The sequence below is a fragment of the Mustelus asterias genome, chromosome 25 (genome assembly GCF_964213995.1).
Source record: "Mustelus asterias chromosome 25, sMusAst1.hap1.1, whole genome shotgun sequence".
NCBI classification, from domain to species: domain Eukaryota; kingdom Metazoa; phylum Chordata; class Chondrichthyes; order Carcharhiniformes; family Triakidae; genus Mustelus; species Mustelus asterias.
Window position 1 is genome coordinate 54,156,096 of NC_135825.1, and position 17,986 is coordinate 54,174,081.

The window sequence follows — 17,986 nt, forward strand, 5'->3', positions numbered from 1 at the left end:
ATTCATTGGACACCACTTTTGGATAAATTACACTCTGCAGTTGAGGTACATCTTCACTCCCAGTACAGATAAAACCACAATTTGAATAGCTATCTTCATATTTCCTTAAGTTTGCAGGGTTATTGTGGCTGCATTCACACCTCCACTTCCTCAGTGTACTTCAGACCCTTATTGTTAAACTTGATGAAGGAAGTTCTGTATCATTGCTCTGTGGGTTTTGTCATTCTAAAGCTGATGGTCAAATTAAAAATGTATCCACATCTGGTATTTAATTTGCATGCTTACGATTTTTCTTGTTCTTGTAACTTATCTTGCTCTGCTAAATGTTAATTTCTAGGCTTTTAGCATTTACTAAACACACATTGACTAAACAACAGCCTTGCTCATATCCCAAAATTCAAAGTATATATTTTTAAAATCCTAACCCTCACACAAGTGGTGAATAAGGCACAATACAGCCAGTCTCAAATGGAGGAACTTTTCATCAGATAACCTCAGAAGATAACCTATCAAAGTATCAGACAGTCCTGGTGTGTAAACAAATGATCGGATACTGTATCTCCTTCTGCATCTGTATGTTCAGCAGGTTTTACAAAAAAGTTCTGAGTCTTGTATGGTTGAGCATAAGATAACATACATGCACATATAACTATATACATATTTACAGGGTATAGCCAAAGCTTTTGAGCTATGCTTGCTTCTACATAGGACTCTGTTCAGTCCATAACTCTCTCTAGTCTCATGTCATGTGCTTCTTTGCATCATTCTGTGAGTGGCACTGTTCCACATTAACCTTTGTTATGCCAGACACCCTTATACTATAGACTGACTTGCTCTTTTCCAGTATGTGTATTATTTCTGTAAGTTGCTTTTTAGAAAGAGGATGCTTTGATAAGCCATATTGTGAATCTGCATCGCATTCATTCCCAGTCCTAAGGTTGAAAGGTGTAATGAGTTTCCAGACTCAGCCTCCTGCCTCACAAGTTATTGGATTAGCAGCCTGCAGATGTTTAAACAGCAGAACCAGAGCATTGACAGGGGGAGACACATGCTGAGATCCATAGGGGCAGAGCAGGTGGGACACCCAGGAGGCAACTAGTCCAGTTAACTGTCGACATTATCCTTCCTAGAGGTGAACTGGGGCTTACCTAGAACTCGCAGGCTTACTTTCTCTAGGTGAGTTGCTCGGACTATCTCTAAATACACCCTTCACCTTCTTGTATTGTCTTATCACATCTCGCCTTTCAAATATTGGGCAGAATTCTCCCAAACCCCTGCCGACGGATTCAATGGTAGGCATGGGGGGAGAATATGGCAGTAGGCCCAGAAATCAGTTTCAGGCTGGGTGAATTTGCGGGAGGATCTTCTGCTGGTGGCCATCATGGTGGGCCAGAAAACTCACCAGAGGTTAGTGTGAACCTCATTTGCATCCTGTTAATGAGATGCAGAGGAAGTCCTGACCCCCCCGCCCACGCCAGATTCCCCGCGATCCCAGTGGGAAAATAAACTGGTATGGAACATGTTCGGAACAATGTGGCATGCAGGTGTCAGGACTTACCTGAACAATGTCTGGGCTGCCTCGGGAGTTCAGGATGGAAGCCACCTGCAACGTTGGACCCTGGAATATTGCAGCAGTGGGTTTGGGGTGCATCTGCAAGTGGGCCTTCCATAATAGATGTCCTGGAAAGGTCCATCTTCTAGCCTCAGAATGTTCCTAGAGATTCGTCTTCATCCTCAGGAGTTCCATCTCCTGGTCTCAAAGTGCTCCTGGAGATCTATCTACATTTTCAGGCAGTCCACTTTATTTCTTCAATAGTGAGTTGAATATGGCCCCTGGACACGCTAGCAGACTATGCACCATCCAGGCCTGCTCTGCTACCTTTCTTGCTAACAGAATATCCATCATTCATCGGGGATCTGAAGCTTCACAATGGAAGTACGTAAACACTGCATTGAATCCAACCAATGATGCATTTAGAGGACAAAAAGCAGAGGCCTTTTTGAAAGATCAAAAATGGATCAGTGGTCTGGACTTCCTCTGGCGTGATGTGGAGATGCCGGTGTTGGACTGGGGTAAACACAGTAAGAAGTTTAACAACACCAGGTTAAAGTCCAACAGGTTTATTTGGTAGCAAAAGCCACACAAGCTTTCGAAGCTCTAAGCCCCTTCTTCAGGTGAGTGGGAATTCTGTTCACAAACAGAGCATATAAAGACACAGACTCAATTTACATGAATAATGGTTGGAATGCGAATACTTACAACTAATCAAGTCTTTAAGAAACAACGTGAGTGGAGAGAGCATCAAGACAGGCTAAAAAGATGTGTATTGTCTCCAGACAAGACAGCCAGTGAAACTCTGCAGGTCCAGGCAACTGTGGGGGTTACAAATAGTGTGACATGAACCCAATATCCCGGTTGAGGCCGTCCTTGTGTGTGCGGAACTTGGCTATCAGTTTCTGCTCAGCGACTCTGCGCCGTCGTGTGTTGTGAAGGCTGCTGGACAGTCCTCTGGCAGTCAGATGACGAATGACCAGTTTGTCCTGAGGAATCAAATCCTATTTCTGTTGAAGAGCCAAAAATTAAGAAAGAGCTCAGAAAAAACCTCCTGATTGACAGCTCTGTCACCATTAATAAGCTGATCAATCACTTTTCCAAGCGGATTTCTTTGAAGGACTCTGTAGCTTGGATTCTCAAAATTAGAGAAGCACTTTTGCAGTTAAGCAAAAAAAAGAAAGAGTTAAGAGAAGCTATTAGTAAGACTGAGAGTTGCCAAAGGAAACAAAATACCCTGCTAACAGAACAAATTAATAAATTTGAAGAAACGCTGAGTTGTGGAACTGTTGGACAAGAAGATGGCCAAAGCTGAGAGGTTGTTTGATTTTGCCAGATGAGAATGTTTCAGGAAGAGATCATCTGTCTAATAAAAGACTTTAACACATGTTCCTTGTTTTACCTGTGTATACATGTAAGTTTATTTTAACTCGGCTCCGTGTGAAATGATGTAATTGTCACACTTTATGTTTATAACATTTAGGGGCTGGAATGTAGCGAAACTGTTATTTTTTAAGTTTGCAGGGAAGGGGACTTGTGATATTTGTTGGAAGTTGGTGAGCACAGAATGTTTCTAAGTTGAAATGCATTTGCTTGTTTGTTTTGAGCTGGCTGATGGGAGGGTAACCAAGAGAGGCTGTAGTAAATAAGGTGACGTTTTGAAAGCAACTCACTTGTGTTCCTGGTATGATAGTTTTTTGACCATCATCATTATCAACATTACCAACATTAATATAATAATTATCGTCAAGATCATCACACACACATACCAGCTAATTTTAGTTTATGAGGCAATTCAGAAGCCATATGAATGCAGCTGTACAAATTAAATATCGAAGAACATAGGGATGTTTGAATTCACAAATTTCCACCCATGTGTCTGCTGTGGTTGTGAATAAACACATCTCCTGTTTCTTTTCAATGTTAAGGACGTCCTCACACCTGGAATTATTCTTTAGGTTTTCTTATGATGAGTCAATATGTAAAGTACAACTTGATGAGTCATGAAACATAAGCTGAAGGAACTCAAACCAGCTAAGGAATGGTATAATTTTTTTTTTTTTACTACAAAGCCACAATAATGACCATCTCCAACAAAACAGAATCTAACCATTTCTTCCTGACCTTCAGTGGCATAACCATCGTTGAATCCCCCACTATGAACACCCTGGGGTCTATCAATGACCAGCCACATTAATATCGTCTGTCCGCTATTTACAATGTGGAGATGCCGGCGTTGGACTGGGGTGAACACAGTAAGAGTTTTAACAACACCAGGTTAAAGTCCAACAGGTTTATTTGGTAGCAAACACCATAAGCTTTTGGAGCGCTGCTCTTTCGTCAGATGGAGTGGAAATGTACTCTCAAACAGGGCACAGAGACACAAAACCAAGTTACAGAATACTGATTAGAATGCGAATCCCTACAGCCAACCAGATCTTAAAGATACAGACAATGTGGGTGGAGGGAGCATTAAGCACAGGTTAAAGAGATGTGTATTGTCTCCAGACAGGACAGCCCGCAAGTCCAGGAGGCAAGCTGTGGGGGTTACTGATAATGTGACATAAATCCAACATCCCGGTTTCGGCCGTCCTCATGTGTGCGGAACTTGGCTATCAGTTTCTGCTCAGCGACTCTGCGCTGTCGTGTGTCGTGAAGGCCGCCTTGGAGAACGCTTACCTGAAGATCAGAGGTTGAATGCCCGTGACTGCTGCCACAAGTCAGGAATGTGATGGAATGTTCTCCTGGATGGGTGCAGCTCCAGCAACACTCAAGAAGCTCAACACCATTCAGGACAAAGCAACCATTTGATTGGAAACCAGTCCACCACCTTAATCATTTATTCCCTCCACCACTGATACGCAGTGTGCACCATCTACAAGATGTACTGCTGCAACTCACCAAATCTCCCTTGACAACACCTTCTGAACCTGTGACCTTTGTCACCTGGAAGGACAAGGGCAGCAGATGTATTAGAATACCACCCCTGCAAGTTCCTCTCCAAGTTACACACTATTATGACTTGGAGCTATATCATATTCCTTCACTGTTGTTAGGTCAAAATTCTGGAACTCTTCCTAACATCATTGTGGGTATTCATACAACACATGGACTGCAACAGTTCACGAAGGCAGCAAACCTTGTCAAGGGCAATTATAGTTGGGAATAAATTCTGGCCTAGCCAGCAATGACCACATCCCATAAACAAATACAAAAAAACATCCAGGTTACCCCTTCGGTTGTCCGCCATCACCCTCTAGCCCTCTTCTTTCATCCTTGAGCTTTGCCCATTACCATTGACTCTCCTAACATCACACTTAGATTTCTCTCCCTCATCCTTTCACCTCCCACCAATACTCTTGACCCAGCAAGAGTGATCCTCAGCCTGCCATTTCTCATCCTCGACCCTAAGCCCCTCAATCTCAACCTACCTCCTGTGTTCCTTGAATCTCCATCATCCTTCATCTGCTCTCTGTAACCCTCATTTTATGCCCTGGCATTATGTGCCTATCCTTCAGGCATACCAGTAAGAAAAAGGCCAAATAGATGCAAACCGGTGGATGTGGCAACTCTGCATATGGGCAATAGTTAACAAAATGTCTTGTGGCTCGCACTCAGAACCCTGATGGGCCCATGTGGCACCCAGGCCGCAGGTTGCCCACCACTGGTCCAGACCCGATTATTTTACTGCTTCCATCCCCTGTTTAACAAAGACAACCCTCACCTCAGATCCAAATGGACCACCTTGCCTGGTGCATGCCACCATTAAGCAATTGTAAATCAGATGGCATGAGTTTCCCATTCCCAATCTTGAAGGTAGGAATTCATTTGGAAAAGTTGGAATTTAATGAGTATTTGTGGGATGCTAATTTATGGAAAGGAGGTTCCCGCCACTGAAATGCTGCCAAATTAATCCTTTAAACTCAACCCACCATCAGGAAACCAAGATTTCAGCTCCCACCTGATTATGTCACCCTTGTCTGCCATGTTTCCCACTTCTAGTTAAATTTAAGTAGAGAATTTCTAATATCCACAACCCTTTCAGTGAAGTAATTTCTCTTCATTTCAGTCCTAAATTATCAGCCCCTCCGCCTGTCCCTCATGTTTTGGATTCCCCTACCAGCAAAAAACACCTCTCAGCATCTATCCTATCGAGACCCTTCAGAATTTTGTATGTTTCAATGAAATCGCCTTTCATTCTTCTAAACTCCAGTAAATGTAGGCCTAGTTTACTCAGCCTCTCAACAAAGGACAACCCCTTTATTCCATTCATATTTTGTGAGATCTGACTTTTCCTTTTTCCACACCTACTGATCCCTACTTTCTTTCCACCCGTGAAGCTAAGTGTCAGATTTTCGGACAGATGTCAGGACAGCAATTTTTTGTAGATTGGTTTGGTTGATTTCTCAGCTCTGTTGCTTTTTGATCTCTGAGCAAACGGTCAATCAGTTTCGCTTACAAGAAACATGGGTAACTGATCTCGGTTGTACAATGTATGATAAGGTATCATATCATATGTGCTCCTCTACTTCTGATCTCATGAGCATCCCTGGTAATAATTGCTCGGAAATAACTTTTGAGAGGCCTGTGTCCTTCGCCAAAAGTTATTTAATTTGCACAGGTTTGCAATACTCAAGCAGGTACTTCCCAATACAGAGTATCCACCCCAATGTGTCAGTGACCCGGACACTCCACATTATATATCTTTATAGAGCTCCCTGATTGGGCAGCCTTAACAAACCCCAAGTAGGGAATTCTTTTTATTACAAAACAGTACAAAATACAGATGCAAAGGTGCATTACAAGTTATAAAGATTGCATTTAACAATCAACAAATAACCATGTTAATTACATTTAAGTGCAGTGGTTCAAACAATGCACCATGATGGACAGCTGGCATGCAATGTGAGTTGTCCACAGTCCATTAGGGATGTCTCTTTTGATACCAAACAATTAAACTAACTCAAATTAACTTAGGGACAAATTAAAAGGGGCAGCTCCCCAAAAAGAAGGAGAACAGCCCGAACAAAAAACAAAGTACAAAGGAAACTTGAAACATTAAATCAAAAGGTGATTATTGGGGTCGATAATACACCCCAGCCCCTGCGGTGCCCAGCGGGCGCGGAAGGCGTCAACTGCGCCCATGGACACCGCGTGCTCCCTCTCCAGGGACACCTGGCCGCGAATGTAGCCACGGTAGAGGGGCAGACAGTCAGGATGGATGGCCCCGTCGATCGCCCGCTGCCTGGACCTATTAATGGCGTGCCTCGCCAGGCCCAATGAGCAGGTTCACGAGGAGGTCGCCATCCCGACCTGCCCCTTTCCGCACCAGGTGCCCGCAGATCAGCAGCATGGCACTGAAGTGCAAACAAAACATCAGTAAAAGGTGTTTGAGGAAACCAAAAAGGTGTGCAACCTATAACACAGAACATAGACATGGTCCACGGACTCCACAAGACCACAGAAGGGGCAAGCTTGGGAGCCCGTGAACCGAAAGAACCTACGGTTATACGGTGCTGCTGTGTGCAGCACCCTCCACCCCAGGTCCCCAAGATAATTGGGGAAGATCCCTCTGTAGAGGGATCTCCACTGGGGCCTCCGCTGCCCGGCGGCAACAAGGCCCGCCAAGGTGTATCTAGGTGACAGGAGAGGATGCGGGAGTGGAAGGTGTGCAGCAACAGGAAATGCCTCCGTGCGGTGGAAAAAGGCACGGAGAACATTTCCGTGAGGCGGCACATGTTGTGGGGCACCTGACCGGGGCAGGGGGGGTGGGGGTGGGGGGGTCGATGTTTTGGGCCACAGCCCATATTCCAGCAGGTCCAACTCATGGACCTCATTGAAGTCATTACATGCCATTGACGTCCTTCAGTTGCCTGGGCCCTCAGCTCTGGAATTCCTTCCCTACAGCTGTCTACCTCTCTATCACTCTTTCTTCCTTTTATAACTCCTTATGACATACCTCTTTTATCAAGCTTTTGGCCTGCTGCCTAATTTAGCCTTTTGTGGCTTGTTGTCTAATATTGCTTTATCGTGCTCTTGTAAAGTGCTTTGGGACATTCAATTCCATCAAAAGATGCTACAACAAATTATTACTGTTGCACTAAAAAGTGATTTATTTACATGATGTACATATACCAACAGTTAATACAGTGAGACTGTATTTCCCCTCATCCCAGACAACAAAGACACAGCTATCTTTTTCTATGCAGCATACTAGTTTTTGCAAAGATTCTCTGTTGTAACTCTTCCTTGCAAAGCTGGTTTTAAAATACAATCTATTGGCTGTTGGCTGTGAGTTCCAAAATTGATGCTAAACTGAGTAAGAGCTGCCCATTTATTCATGTGAGTTATCGGTCACAGACAAAACCCCAGCCTGTGGATTGAAACTGTGAACGGAACCATTTCTTCGAATGAGGCTAGCTAAGCGCCACACTGCAAATTTAAGAGAACAACACCTCAAACAGCAAAGGTGTCGTAAACTACTTCTGCAGAACAATGTGATCCATCTCTGACAATAGTAAAAGATACTGTCCCTGACCCTCACATAATTATGATGTGGAGATGCCGGCGTTGGACTGGGGTGAACACAGTAAGAGTTTTAACGACACCAGATTAAAGTCCAACAGGTTTATTTGGTAGCAAACACCATTAGCTTTCGGAGCGCTGCTCCTTCGTCAGATGGAGTGGAAATGTGCTCTCAAACAGGGCACAGAGACACAGAAATCAAGTTACAGAATACTGATTAGAATGCGAATCCCTACAGCCAGCAAGATCTTAAAGATACAGACAATGTGGGTGGAGGGAGTATTAAGCACAGGTTAAAGAGATGTGTATTGTCTCCTGACAGGACAGCCTGCAAGTCCAGGAGGCAAGCTGTGGGGGTTACTGATAATGTGACATAAATCCAACATCCCGGTTTAGGCCGTCCTCATGTGTGCGGAACTTGGCTATCAGTTTCTGTCGTGTGTCGTGAAGGCCGCCTTGGAGATCAGAGGCTGAATGCCCGTGACTGCTGAAGTGCTCCCCCACAGGAAGAGAACAGTCTTGCTTGGTGATTGTCAAGCGGTGTTCATTCATCCGTTGTCGTAGCGTCTGCATGGTTTCCCCAATGTACCATGCCTCAGGACATCCTTTCCTGCAGCGTATCAGGTAGACAACGTTGGCCGAGTTGCAAGAATATGTACCGTGTACCTGGTAGATGGTGTCCTCACGTGAGATGATGGCATCCGTGTCGATGACCCGGCACGTCTTGCAGAGGTTGCTGTGGCAGGGTTGTGTGGTGTCGTGGTCACTGTTCTCCTGAAGGCTGGGTAGTTTGTTGCGGACAATGGTCTGTTTGAGGTTGCGCGGTTGTTTGAAGGCAAGAAGTGGGGGTGGACGGTCACCTCAGCACCTCACGGTCACGGATAACCTCACGATCTCCACTTCTCCAGCTTCCACCCTAAAGAAGCCATCCCCTATGGACAAGCCTTCCGAATACACAGGATCTGCTCGGATGAGGAGGATCGCAACAGACACCTCCAGACGCTGAAAGATGCCCTCATAAGAACAGGATATGGCACTCGACTCATCGATCAACAGTTCCGACGTGCCACAGCGAAAAACCGCACCGACCTCCTCAGAAGACAAACACGGTACACGGTGGACAGAGTACCCTTCGTCGTCCAGTACTTCCCCGGAGCAGAGAAGCTACGGCATCTCCTCCAGAGCCTTCAACATGTTATTGATGAAGACGAACATCTCGCCAAGGCCATCCCCACACCCCCACTTCTTGCCTTCAAACAACCGCGCAACCTCAAACAGACCATTGTCCGCAGCAAACTACCCAGCCTTCAGGAGAACAGTGACCACGACACCACACAACCCTGCCACAGCAACCTCTGCAAGACGTGCCGGATCATCGACACGGATGCCATCGTCTCACGTGAGAACACCATCTACCAGGTACACGGTACATACTCTTGCAACTCGGCCAACGTTGTCTACCTGATACGCTGCAGGAAAGGATGACCCGAGGCATGGTACATTGGGGAAACCATGCAGACACTACGACAACGGATGAATGAACACCGCTCGACAATCACCAGGCAAGACTGTTCTCTTCCTGTGGGGGAGCACTTCAGCAGTCACGGGCATTCAGCCTCTGATCTTCAGGTAAGCGTTCTCCAAGGCGGCCTTCACGACACACGACAGCGCAGAGTCGCTGAGCAGAAACTGATAGCCAAGTTCCGCACACATGAGGACGGCCTAAACCAGGATGTTGGATTTATGTCACATTATCAATAACCCCCACAGCTTGCCTCCTGGACTTGCGGGCTGTCCTGTCTGGAGACAATACACATCTCTTTAACCTGTGCTTAATGCTCCCTCCACCCACATTGTCTGTATCTTTAAGATCTTGCTGGCTGTAGGGATTCGCATTCTAATCAGTATTCTGTAACTTGATTTCTGTGTCTCTGTGCCCTGTTTGAGAGTACATTTCCACTCCATCTGACGAAGGAGCAGCGCTCCGAAAGCTAATGGTGTTTGCTACCAAATAAACCTGTTGGACTTTAACCTGGTGTTGTTAAAACTCTTACTGTCCTCATATAATTAAGCAGATGACATCGTAAACCAGTAATCTGGATCCAAACAAAAACAATGTCTGCTATGTTTTCGTACATTCAAAAAATTGAATTTGGAGCAAGAAATACATTTTTATCACACTTGCTGTATTGTATTAATTGCATGTTTTCTTATCCTGACGGCAATAAAATTTGTCAATGCTGGGCATGAACAGACTCCTTAAGCTTCTTTTCAGTTTAATCCTTGTTCAGACAACAGTATATCTTTTCTTTGGTTTATGTTATCTTTCAATGTTGCTGTCGATTGACCCAATCATGCCTCAGGTTGGTTGTTCTGGCAAGCACTTCAATTTTTTTGCAATATTGTGGTGAAACTATTTCGCTTGGTTGGAGAGTCCAGAGCTTTAGGTCATAGTCTCAGGATATGAGGTTGACCAGTTAGGACAGAGATGAGGAGAGGTTTGTGATATTTTGGGTTTTGTACTCCAGAGGACTTGAGTACAGAGTTCCACAGTACTCAGCTCTGTTATTGGGAATGTTCAAAACAGATATTGATAAATTTTTTGGTCTCTAAAGGAATCAAGAGATGAGAAAACAATATTGAGGCTGAAAGTCAGCATTTACCATCCTTACCGTCATTCTGACAAGAGGTAATCTTGGATTTCAGCATGGCATTTATTCATACTGGCGTGTTTCTACAAGTGAAAAAGCAGTGATCAATTTGTGTATTTTGTGGCTTCTGCCTTTATTTAATGTGGGGCAAGGGAGACAAGGTTTTGGGCAGAAAAGAAGGTGAACACGGAGCCCCACTCTGGTTAGCCGCCTGTCACCGGTCTCAAAAGTGGAGAATTCTGCCCTTAAACTACTTCTAAACTGGCAATCTCAAACAGACATTTGGCCTATTCCTATATCTATTTCTTATGTTATTTCCTTTTAATTCAGGCCCATGCCATCAGGGATGGATAATCACAGTATCCTGGGAAATATTCATTCCTCAACCATTAAAACAGAACATCATTGTCACATTGCTGTTGTGGTATCTTGCTGTGGCTAAGAACTTTTGACTTTAACCACAGCTATTTCACTAAAATTAAGTCTACAATTAAGAACGATGACATGTTTCTCACATAAAAGTCGTGGCTACATTTCAGAAGTATTTCATTGCCTGTGAAATATTTTGGCACATCTTGAGATCATGAAAGGGGCTATATATATATATATATATATATATATTTACATATATATACACACAAGTTCTTTCTGTTATCAGTACTGTGGCTATTTTCTGCACTGCACTCAGCGCTTTATTCCTGGCAATGAGAAGCTGAAAATGTCCTTGGTCTGACCTGACCATAGCACAATATATCATCACAGCTACATCTGTTTTGTCATGTACTGCATTAGCTATGTAGTTCAACATTTTAATTGGTTTTAATTCTGGTTCGGCATTTGTTGAAAAATGGCGTTAACAAAAACCACAGATCGCTTTTGACTTTAACCACAGCTATTTCACTAAAATTAAGTCTACAACTTTCACATTATTCCTTCCCATATACAATACTTTTACTTGTCGGCATTAAATTTCATCTTCTATTTCATCTTCGAATTGTGCATAATTCACAGAGTTTATTTAGCTAACACTGTAGTTTCCAGACTGACTGCTGCAGATCAATTGCCCTACCTGGTTAGGTATTGTCTGCAAACTTTAACCAAAAATTAACTATTACGTTTCACCGTACAAGTAAATTGGTAAATGCAGCAGTTCCAATATTGAGTCTTGAAGTCATAGGACTGGTTTCTTGCTGCTGAGGCTGGTAGCTCATGTTGGGAATGCTAGTGACTCAGCAGACCTGCATCGGTTTGAAAGGCCTGTGAGATGTGAGTTTTGCTCTGGGGAGGCAGGGCCGGGATACAGCCAGGCCAACCAAGAAATCGTCAACAACATAAGTAACAGGGAATATGGCACCATTGAGAAATAAGAGCGCAGTAGGATTACATTTTAAAAGTATATAATGAAATAAAGCTACGAACTCACCTAAGCTCCCTGATAGCACTTCTAAACCCAAGCTTTATGCCTGGAGGGGCAACATCAGAAAAATGTATTGTAAATTTTTGAAAATTAAAGAAATAATCTACCGCACGTTGTGTGGCTCAAATACACAATCTTGAGGTTCACCCCCCCCCCCCCCCCCACCTCCTTTCCAGTTCTTCCCTGATCTATCATCCAAGTCTGGGGCCACCTTCCTCCTCGAGCCACCCCTTTCATTCCTCAAGCCTCCCCCTCTCCTGAAGTCCTGAGAGCCAGGAAGGGTTGGTGGGGGGGGGGGGGTTTGGGATTCAGGAGAGGTTGGGAGGGTTCGGGGGGAGGTCAGAAAAGATTGGGGTGGTAATTGGGTGTAGCCGTGGAGGGTGGGGGGGTAGTCGGGTGGGTAGAGGTAGTCAAGAGATTGGGGATAATCGGTGGATCAGTGAGGATTGTCAGGGGGAACTGGGGAGGCCCAAGGATGAATCAGTGGGGTCAGCACCATAGTTACCCAGGAGTTAGAATTGGTTTTAATCCTTCTAACTTTTTCCGGGTAACTGTTCTGCTAAGAGAGTCAGAGCCATTCTAAGTCTCCAATATTACTCGGAGTTTGAGAGCGATCCAGGTGCAGAGTAATTACCCGTTGGCAATTTGAATGTCCCAGGCAATTCCCACGTGGACCTTGCCTGTTGGATCTCTGGGGTGGCCCACAGCACCCCTTCTGGGGTATCTGCTGGGTACACATCCCAATTAATCTTCATTACATTTAATTCATCCTTCAGGGTGAAAACACCCAAACACTGGAACGTGCATTAGTTTGCAGCCACTAATAATCACTAAAGTGAATGTGTACTGGTGTTAAACAGTCTACACACTGGAGACTTACAAAAATCTGATGCTTATTTGCTATGAACACTGACTCACCCCCCCACTACCCCACATCGTAAGTCTTAATATACTTGTTGAATATCTTTGCTGATGCTATTGACATTGTTTTAGTATCATTCCATGTCAGTTGAATGCCAGTGATGTCAGCTGAATGTTTCTGACTATTTTGAATGCAAATAAATGTTTGCAGTTAATGTAGTTTGAGTGCAGTGTGATTTCATTTCAGGTCAGTGATTTCGCTTGATCACTGTAAGATGTCAAATGATGACTGAAAGATTACTTCAGAATGTAGATCATCGCAAATGAGTGAAAATGAACACTGCTGTGAGCAGAATTATGTCAACATTTTCTCATGGGGGCTCACCTAACTCAGTATCTTCCCTCCAACAGTACATCATCCTTCTAACCAGGTCTCATTAGGTAGAATTTTCCCAAAAAATGGCAGGGTCTGACTGAAAACCAGCATGTTTCTCTCTAGAAAAGCAATCAGGTTTTCTCTCCAGATCTTCTGACACTTGGTCAAAAAAAGTAGGGGGATGTGTTTAGCGCTGTCATTCTTGAGGGCAGGGGCCTAAAGGTGCCAGTAAGGCCAGCTCCACAGAGGTAAAGACCACCCTGACCTCCACGTTATGAATCAGGCTCCGTCCCCCCAACAGGCATCAGGACCCATTCCCCACCCAAACTCACCAGCAATCTCCCCTGACCCCTTGGCCCTGCTCCTTGGCAGGGCCAACCTGACACTGCCAGGGTGTCAGGCCCTGACCACACAGTGGGGCTACTATGGCCTCCGCACTTTCGGTGTGGTCATCTTGACTGCTGTAGAGCAGTAGTCATTCTCACCGGTGTGATGTCATGTCGGCGGGGCGGGGGGAACATCTGGCGTCCCCAGAAGGTACAGCGTTAAGCCGTTTAGGCATATTTAAATGTAGTTAAATTGATGGTAATCAGGTTCATGTTCTCGCTGGGTGCCTGATGTCACCAGCGGGGGTGGAGAAGATCTCATTCTGAGATCTCTCTCGTGTAAATCCCAGTATGGCCTTCTCATACGAGCTAGTGGCCAGGATGGGATTTGCGCCCACATCATTCGGGTCTGGAAAATTTTATTCACACCTAAATATTGCTCTGAATCCCTACGGCTTTGAACTTAGTAAACCTTTTTCACAGGGAAATTTACTAAATGCCTTTTGGATGTTTCATTTTTTAAATTCATTTGTGGGACATGCGCGTAGCTAGCTGGCCAGTATTTATTGCTTATCTCTAGTTACCCTTGTTCAGAGGGCATTTAAGAGTCAACCACATTGCTGTGGTTCTGGAGTCACATGTAGGCCAGACCAGGTAAGGACAGCAGATTCCCTTCCCTAAAGAAGATCAGTGAACCAGATGGGTTTTTCTGACAATTAGCAATGGTTCATGGTCATCAGTAGATTCTTAATTCCAAATTTTTTTTAAATTGAATTTAAATTCCACCATCTGCTGTGATGGGATTCAATCCTGGGACCCCAGAATATTAGCTGAGTTTCTGGATTAATTGTCTAGCAATAATACCATTAGGCCATTACACAATATTGTAATTTTTACTATAGTAAGCTTGGATTGCCACTTCCTTAAAGAAATCAAGGAGGTTGGTCAGTTCATATTGGCTGAGTGTTGTCCAAGTAATTCTCAAGTTGACTCATGATAATCAATTCAATTATTTACATGGAATTGAAGTAATGATAATTGTTCTGTTGTGGTCTGTGCATGCTTTGTCATCCTTTTTGAACATGTACACCATTTTATTCTCTTACACTGTTTTGAAATAAAGCATCTGAACACTGTGGATTTATTTATTTTGACCATTCTCAGCTTCTTCAGTTCATTTCTAAGCAAGTGTTCATAGAATCATAGAAACCCTACAGTGCAGAAGGAGGCCATTCGGCCCATCGAGTCTGCACCGACCACAATCCCACCCAGGCTCTACCCCCACATATTTTTACCTGCTATTCCCTCTAACCTACACATCTCAGGAGCAATTTTTAACCTGGCCAATCAACCTAACCCGCACATCTTTGGACTGTGGGAGGAAACCGGAGCACCCGGAGGAAACCCACACAGACAGTGACCCGAGCCGGGAATCGAACCTGGGACCCTGGAGCTGTGAAGCAGCAGTGCTACCCACTGTGCTACCGTGCCGTCCCTTGTTGAATGATTCATTCTTGAATGTACTCCTTTTTTGGAGTTGGGGATGAGTGAGGATGACATATTGTTCCATCTTCTCAAAGTGAATATTCTGAGGAAGCAATCATTACAAATATTTACTATCTTGTGCTCATTGTCTGGTTCAGGCTTGTTTGTACTTTTAAGGCTACACGGAACTCCATAGAATTTACAGCATAGAAACAGTTTATTCTACCCAACTGCCCAATGCTGGTATTTATGGTCCACAAGAACCTCCTCCCATGTTATGTCATCTAACCCTACCAGCAAGTGTTGTTCACCTCGACTACATCATGTGCTAGCAAGTTCCCCTTTCTAATCACTTGCGAGATACAGACTTTTCCAGAAATTGCCCTGAACTTCTTATTGGATTTATTAATACGATCTTATAGTTATGTCCATTACTTTTGGATTCAGAGACAAGTGGCAACATTTCTCTACATCTACGCTATCGAACCTCTTCATAATTTTAAAGACCTCTATTAGATGATCTCACAGCCTTCTTTCTTCCTGTAGTCAGGCCCTTTTGCTATTGTGACGTGAAAAACCTTTACTGTTATTTTTTGCCTCTGTAGCTGACATACTTTTAGATTTCTGTCACTTTGACTGCCTTGATAACTTATTTTTGCATGTTCCTTTGTGTATTAATTAAAGACCTTCTCCTTTCTTCTTGTGTAATTTGTGGAGATCAAAATTCCTTATTATTTCATTTTTACTTTGTTTGTTTCACCATCCAAAGCTGTGACCTCTACCACTTACAAGATGTTGTGGGGAAAATGTATTAGTGTCTATAATTTAGAGAGGGCTACTACTTGCCGAATTGAGGGTGGCCCAGAGAAACAAAGAAACCCGACTGGATGCAGAATGACAGCAGACTTTAATATCATTGCAACGAGAGACGTGAACTCTCTGCAGAGAAAGGCCATTAGCGAGTTCTTATGGTGTGACTTTTACACCTTATCCCACTGAAACATATCTTCCTGGAGGTCATGTACAATGCTCGGAGATTGTTTACCATTACACATTTAATGATGTTGCATTGCAAAATTCCAGTTTCGATAGGTCTCGGGTACATGTTAATAGCTCCCAATTAGCTAATAACAGAGCAAATACTTTAGCAATCTGCTAAATATTAATGTACATCCATTGTCAATTTCCAGACACTTTGCAGCTTTGTAACTATAACTTCTCCCAGCACTCTGAGTTTCGAGACAGTTCTGATTGTGTTTAAATACTCAACGCCGACAACTGCCAGTTTCCAGATGCAATTTTACAACTCATCCCCTTCATCCTGGACCACAATGTCTTCACCTTCAACAACCAGTTCTTCATCCAGACACATGGAACAGCCATGGGGACCAAATTCGCACCTCAATATGCCAACATCTTCATGCACAGGTTTGAACAAGACTTCTTCACCGCACTGGACCTTCAACCAACGCTATACACTAGATACATCGATGACATTTTCTTCCTTTGGACTCATGGTGAACAATCACTGAAACAACTATATGATGACATCAACAAGTTCCATCCCACCATCAGACTCACCATGGACTACTCTCCGGAATCGGTTGCATTCCTGGACACACTCATCTCCATTAAGGACGGTCACCTCAGCACCTCACTGTACCGCAAGCCCACGGATAACCTCACGATGCTCCACTTCTCCAGCTTCCACCCTAAACACGTTAAAGAAGCCATCCCCTATGGACAAGCCTTCCGAATACACAGGATCTGCTCGGATGAGGAGGATCGCAACAGACACCTCCAGACGCTGAAAGATGCCCTCATAAGAACAGGATATGGCGCTCGACTCATCGATCAACAGTTCCGACGCGCCACAGCGAAAAACCGCATCGACCTCCTCAGAAGACAAACACGGGACACGGTGGACAGAGTACCCTTCATCGTCCAGTACTTCCCCGGAGCAGAGAAGCTACGGCATCTCCTCCAGAGCCTTCAACATGTCATTGATGAAGACGAACATCTCACCAAGGCCATCCCCACACCCCCATTTCTTGCCTTCAAACAACCACACAACCTCAAACAGACCATTGTCCACAGCAAACTACCCAGCCTTCAGGAGAACAGTGACCACAACACCACACAACCCTGCCACAGCAACCTCTGCAAGACATGCCGAATCATCGACACGGATGCCATCATCCCACGTGAGAACACCATCTACCAGGTACACGGTACCTACTCTCGCAACTCGGCCAATGTTATCTACCTGATACGCTGCAGGAAAGGATGTCCCGAGGCATGGTACATTGGGGAAACCATGCAGACGCTACGACAATGGATGAATGAACACCGCTCGACAATCACCAGGCAAGACTGTTCTCTTCCTGTGGGGGAACACTTCAGCGGTCACGGGCATTCAGCCTCTGATCTTCAGGTAAGCGTTCTCCAAGGCGGCCTTCATGACACATGACAGCGCAGAGTCGCTGAGCAGAAACTAATAGCCAAGTTCCGCACACATGAGGACGGCCTAAACCAGGATCTTGGGTTCATGTCACACTATCAGTAACCCCCACAGCTTGCCTCCTGGACACATCTCTTTAACCTGTGCTTAATGCTCCCTCCACTCACATTGTCTGTATCTTTAAGACCTGGTTGGCTGTAGAGATTCGCATTCTAATCAGTATTTTGTAACTTGATTTTGTGTCTCTGTATGCCCTGTTTGAGAGCAGATAGCCACTCATCTGACAAAGGAGCAGCGCTCCTAAAGCTAATGGCATTTGCTACCAAATAAAC